At 37.4% G+C, this 6,196-nt stretch overlaps 1 long non-coding RNA gene across 2 annotated transcripts; it reads right to left on the reverse strand.

Annotated features, from left to right (window-relative positions):
• Nucleotides 1-453: 453 nt before the first annotated feature.
• LOC130604801 (uncharacterized) lies at nt 454-5,962 on the reverse strand. 2 transcript variants are annotated; one of them, XR_008973530.1, is made up of 3 exons: nt 5,849-5,962; nt 4,273-4,431; nt 454-751 (listed from the first exon to the last, which is right to left on the reverse strand). It is a non-coding gene; the product is annotated as an uncharacterized LOC130604801 (long non-coding RNA). The 2 variants fall into 2 exon arrangements; XR_008973531.1 differs by lacking the exon at nt 454-751 and adding an exon at nt 999-1,158.
• Between the last annotated feature and the right edge of the window lie 234 nt (nt 5,963-6,196).

Genomic DNA, 6,196 nt, shown 5'->3' on the forward strand with positions numbered 1-6,196 from the left:
TTCCCAGTCTGAAGTTTTGCTGAGACCAATCATCTTGTCATCCTTTCTGCGATTTCTGGTACCTCTTGAATCCTCATGGACAGCCCAGAGAACCAACGAAAGAACAACCCAACATCAAACTTCTCTTAGTACCTAGACACATGCATACTTCTCCATCTTATCTTCAACTGCTTTCTGCAGCAAGAGCAGAAGAACTGCTTGTGCTCCGAGTTCTAGCCCAAAATCACCATGTTTCAGTAGAAAGCTTTAAAGCTTTCCAGTCCTATTCAATACTTATTTTAGGTCTTCTGCTCCAGGTCATTTCTACAAGCAAATAAATTATAGGCACAAATGTTGTACAGTCAATTGTACAGCTGATATTCTCCTTAATAATGCTGAACCATCACTGCCTGAGGCAGCCAGATGTACCTTATAACTTACTTCAGTTTCAACAAATGTCTACAAACATAGCTACCTATGGAGGACACTACTTGGGTTAGATACTTAATTACAAGCTATTTATCATACTAAATTATTGCTTTTTATAACTGTGATTTCAATTTTCTTTCATACATTGATGATATTTATATTCGATACTTCTTGTTTTACAGTTTTTCACCCACCAGACTTTGCTATTTCCTATTTTATTCCTCCTCCTTTTAATTGTTAACTTTTTTATGCTTGAAAGCCATGCCTTAAAAAGAGATGCATTGGGTATGTTTCTCGTAAAGGATGCTTCACGGGGTTTGCTTTTAAAAGCAGTTCCTGCCTTCTTTAGAAAATGTTTACTGCAGCATCTTCTCTTTAAATCACTGAGTCAGAATCTAAAAAGAAAATCTTCTTTAAATATATGGAAGAACTATGAGAGTAAGGCAGCAAAGTATGCCTTGAGGAGTCAGGAAGGATAAGTATTCACCAGAACAAACAAGGACGTGCCTTTCAGCTGCTTCACTTGTACACTGATTGAACTTCAGGTAAAATACAGTGTCTGAAAAAAACCCGACCTTTGCCTCTGGAGGCACTTCTGTGGAGATTCCTGCCAGCATTCCCTCCAGAAGGAGAAAGTTGCATCTCGTGGAAAGGTCCAGGGACTTCCACTGAAACTCAAGAATGTCATGAGGAGCCTTGGACAAGGGAAGTGTCTCTGTGGAGGCAGCCTGCTCAGCCCATGTGGATCTGCTTGTGGCATAAAGGTGAGATTACAAATTAAATCCTTTTTCACATTTTATAAAGTCATTTCAAATGGTGCTGTTCTTCCTCCTGAATGAATTTCTCCTGGCAGCCTTACTGATTTCAAACAAACAGAAAATTTGATATTTTCTCTCCTTTCTCTTGCTGTATGAAAGACCACATAAATGAGTAAATTAACTACTGCATGATAAAAAAACCAACCCTGATTCTACACAAAGGCTTGTCTTGCATGTAAAACAATGCATCAGTACAGTCAGTGTAGGTTTGAGGGCTCCTTTAACAACTGTAGTATTATGAGTAAAAATTGTTGAAAGAAACTTAATTTTGTGTAGCTGACTTACCTACTTCAGAATATCTGAAGATACTCTGGTCTATGTTTTGGTGGGTTTTTTTTATTTCCTAATTTTTTATTTTTCCTTCCCTGCTTTTGAAATTCATGAAAATGCCTTTTTATTTGCAAAGCTTGTTGAAAAGGAATCTTATTTCAAATTACATTATTCTTCCTGAATGTTCTTATTTGTACTTCATAAGTTAATCACGAACACATTGGGAGTCTTTTTCCTTGCAGAATACTTTGTACTGCTTATACCTCTGATGTCCACAGGACCTCTGGATTGAAATCTGCCTTCTTCTCACTGAGTGTAGTTGTTTCTTCTCAATGCAGAAAAGCAGAATCAAGACTCCTCTTGAAAGCACCTGCGGTTTTGATAGTGTTTATTTTTGTAGACAGCTGTTCCAGAAGATCACTGATGTAAGGTTTTGGGACCTGGCTTTAATTTCTAACCAAAGCCTAGGATAAAAGGCTAGTTGTAATATTTAAATAGTTCTTTTTTGTCATTGATGCTTGTACATCAAATTCCAGATGAGATCTGACCCATCTTTATATAGTGGTATTATTACTTCTCTATCTGTGGAAACTTTCTTATATGACACATCATAAGATCCCATTTGTCTTTCATGCCTGAAGCACGCTGGTGGCTTAGAGTCATTCTGTGAATTACTAGTATGCTCAGTCTTTCTCCTCAGTCAATTAAAACTGATGAACTCCTAAGTTACAGTGGACCTTTTTTCTGTCCCCAGGGTAGAATTCATCTTGTTTGACTTTAGTTGTCTAAATGCTGGGTGTCAGGTATAAATCACCTAAACACTCTCTACAGTCAATGCAGGAAGAGAAAGAGGCATTTCAAAAGGCACATTCAGTTATATCTGAGATAAATCACCCCCTGGGTGTGCCTTTTACTCTCTTTCTATTGATAACATAGAGAGCCTAGACAACCAGCTCAGTCTCAGTGGTGAATACAGGGAGATGAAGATTTCCTTCTTTGCCCACCCCCCCTCCCCCCCCAACTATCTTCACACTGTGCAGTTTTGAATTTTAATTCACATTGATTAGTGTTTGTCAAGGTCATCTATTCTACACTTTTGCTAGTGACATCTGATGATGATGCTTGCCATCTCTGAATTAACAAAGTGCTTTAAAAGGCATGAAGTACACTGGTACTCCAGAAGACGTGTTCTTCATGTGCAGCTATTCCCAGTATCTGTTTGAGGATGTTTTTTAGCAAGTTAGACCACATATCTCAGCTTTTTGGACTTTTTCCCTGTCTAATTGTTTGCCTTATTTATACTCATATTTCTTAATGCTTTGCTTACAAAGTTTTAATACACTGTGAGAATTTATGAGAACATTTTGCCAAAGTTGCTGTTACTGGAGAAATTTCTGTGGTCACTTTTCGTATATTTCATGCCAAATAATTCTGAACTTAGTTTCTTTTGTTTGATCTTTCTGCTGATTTAAGATTAAACAGAATATTAATTCCACCAAAGGTACTTTGGAATGAAGCTACACCTTAATTTAGCAGCAAACAGTAAGGAACAGTTTCTTAACTGTAATATAAAGAACTTGCAATATTAAAGGTTTACTTTGATGATACTCCACAACTTGATGTTGATTTTATTTTGGCACCATCATGCCTGTGCTGATTTGAATCAGGATGTGCCAACCTTTTCAGTCGTTCTGAGTGAGCTCCAGTACTGTCTGCCAGAGCTCCTTGTACGTGTACAACACACTGCCTCTCTAAGCACTGTGTACCATCAGTGTTGGAGGTAAAGCACTGAGCTTTGGTAGCCAGAAAAGGAGTGTTTAGGTTCTGTAAATCTCAGTATTCTGTTCAGCATCAAACTTAAGTAGGAACGATTAGATTAACAGCACTTCATAATTGTTTACAGTTTAACAATAGATCTTTCTGAATCCTCATTAGTATTTGCATAGAAATTACATAAATTGTATTTTGCAAAATTTAGAGTGGGCAGGATTCCTAACTGCATCTTCTCATGTTTCTAAATCCTGGATCAAGTAAATTGCAATTCAGTATTAGTAAATAATACCAGTAATAAATAGTAGGAAAAAAGGCAGATGGAGAATGTGAAGCATTATTTCAGGAATAGTTTTAAATGAGAAGTCAAAAGACTATTTCACTTTTCTTAAGCAAATGCCATGTTTTTTCTTAGAACATATGTTGATAATTTGGCAGAGGTTCATAAAACCCTTTCATAGTTCTTACATTCTGATTCAGAAGCTGAGTTCTTTTACAAATGAATCTCACAATCTCAGATGGGCCATTTTATGGGATTATATCAGCTGTTTGTTTACAATTATTGTTCAGGATACCAATCAATTTCTATGAAACTATTCATTTTGCATATTCACAGCTTTCTTTAAATTTCTTTCTCAGTTCAAAATGGCCAAATACGGTGTCTACCTGGAGGTTAGACTCTTTTAAAAGATGTGAGTTTATTGACAAAGAGCAAAGTACATTTTGATGGGTTTTAAATATTCTGCCAGCAGTTCAGAAAAGAACTACATCAGAAGCAATCCAGATACATTCACTCTTTACTTTGAATGTGCATCATCAGTGATGTCAGTGGGACTCTAGTAAAACAGTTGTTAATTAACTTATGTCCCTTCTTTTGGCACTGCAGAATAAAGGCACAAAATGTTGTAGAAGCAACCTGAAGAGCAAACATTAGTTTGTTTGTTTCTTTATTAATAATTTATCTTGAAATGTTAATGATATTTTAAAGTTATCGAAATCTCCCAACCTGTGGCAACATTTCTAGGACTGGACCCCAGTAATCTTGCTCCATCTGGATCATTGTGATACAAGAATTAATGTAAGACTTGCTTCTGCAAACATTCCTGACATAGCACAGTCAGTTGTGGCTGGCAGGTTAGGCTGACGGTGTCCTTTTGAAATATACCTTTAAAAACAGAAAAGAAAGAAGCTGACCTAAAATTACATTAATTTTAATTAATTCTCACTGAAGATGTTTTATGAGCTCTCTTGCATGCAAACAGACAAGATAGTGATGGTTCATATATAAAGATCAGGAAGTAAAATAGACACCTGAAATCCCCCTAAATCCCCTCATAATTCTTATCAAATTTGTTAGAATCTTGCATGAAACAGATATCATTTTAACATCCTTAATTTAGTAAGGTCAGTTGCTTTGTGAGTCAATAATTGTTTCTTTAATTTAAAACAAAGGCCACCACTTGCCTGTTTAGATTTCAGTTAGTGAAAGGTGTTCTAGTGTCAGCACAGAGATTTGTTTTACATCAGTAGAAAGCAGAAGCTTTTTCTTCTGTTCTTCAAAGGGAGAACTATAGAGAGTGCTGTGCGCCATCCTAGAAACAGCAACATGTCAAACTCCTCTGATAGACAACAGAGGATCCCATTCTGTACGGCCATATCTGGTTACTTGGTTACTATCTTCCTCATGTAGCTTTTCTTTCTACATGTCCAGCTTCATACACCGCTTGACATCCCAGTGCCTGTGTGTTGAGCAAGAGTGCTGGGGAAATTACGCATATGGGAAAGGGCAATATAAATTTTGCAGAGGCAGGCAGGTTTGATTTTGAAATGTCCTAGCATTGACAGCTTGACTAAGGACCTTCCCTGAATTGTTTTAGTTAATTTTTAAAGTGATTTCTAGAGTTAGCAAATCCCAATAAATCTCTTTACATGTTGTATTGATATTCACACAGGTTTTGTGTGTTCCTCCTGGATAGCTGTTCTGCAATCTCACTCCTTCCAAAACTAGAAACTTCACTGTTATTTCCAGATTAAAATTATACTCATCTTTGTTGCAAATGGGGCCTTTTAAACAGTTTCCTTCCAACTTCTGATAGCATCTTTCCACTTCACATAGAATCAGGTTCCCTCTGGTTTTCTTTATCTAAATTCAACAATCTCCTTCACCATTTTGATGTAGATTCTTCCAAATCTACTTAATAAAGCCATTGATAATCATCCATCTCTACTGACAGTACCTCATATGTGCATAATATGATCTCATTTACATTTTTCATTATCAGTGTATCAGTAGCTCCTAATCATCCTGACATTGATTAGTGCCAGCAGTTAAGGTTTTAACCATTATCTTTTGACAATGCACATTTATCTCACTGCTGTTATTTCTAATCCTTAAGCACATCTGACTTCCTAAATTTTAGTCTAATATTCCTGTCTAAAAAACACAGACTAAAGCCAAACAAACAAACAAGAGAGAAAAACCTTCCAGCTTGTATCCATTACCTCTCAATCCTATTAATACAATCCTATTATTGTGCACCTTTGAAAGGGCTCCACCATCTCTGTAATCTCCCAGTAGTTACCAGGTAGTTGGAGACAGGAGGGATGTCCCTCTCAGTCTTCTCCAGTTTGAACCAGCCCAGTTCTCTCAGCCTCTCTCCTTCTACCATGTGTGCTGTTCCTCTCACCATCCTGGTGGCTCTCTGCTGGATGCACTCAAGCTTGTCAGTTTCTTTCTTGTCCTCAGGAGTGCAAAGCTCTGCATGGTACCGGGAAAGGGTTTCAGAAGGGCTGAGCAGATGGGGAGGGAAACACTTCCCTTGGCTTACTGGCCACACTCCTAATAATGCAGCCCAGGGTGCTGTTCACATTCAACTTGTTGCCTATCAGCACCCCTTTTTCTACAGAGCTGTCTTCTATCCAGTTGTTCC

The sequence above is a fragment of the Pezoporus wallicus genome, unplaced genomic scaffold (assembly GCF_028554395.1).
Source record: "Pezoporus wallicus isolate ANWC-B61680 ecotype Strahan unplaced genomic scaffold, APGP_CSIRO_Pwel_v1 contig_5767, whole genome shotgun sequence".
In the NCBI taxonomy this organism is placed as follows: domain Eukaryota; kingdom Metazoa; phylum Chordata; class Aves; order Psittaciformes; family Psittacidae; genus Pezoporus; species Pezoporus wallicus.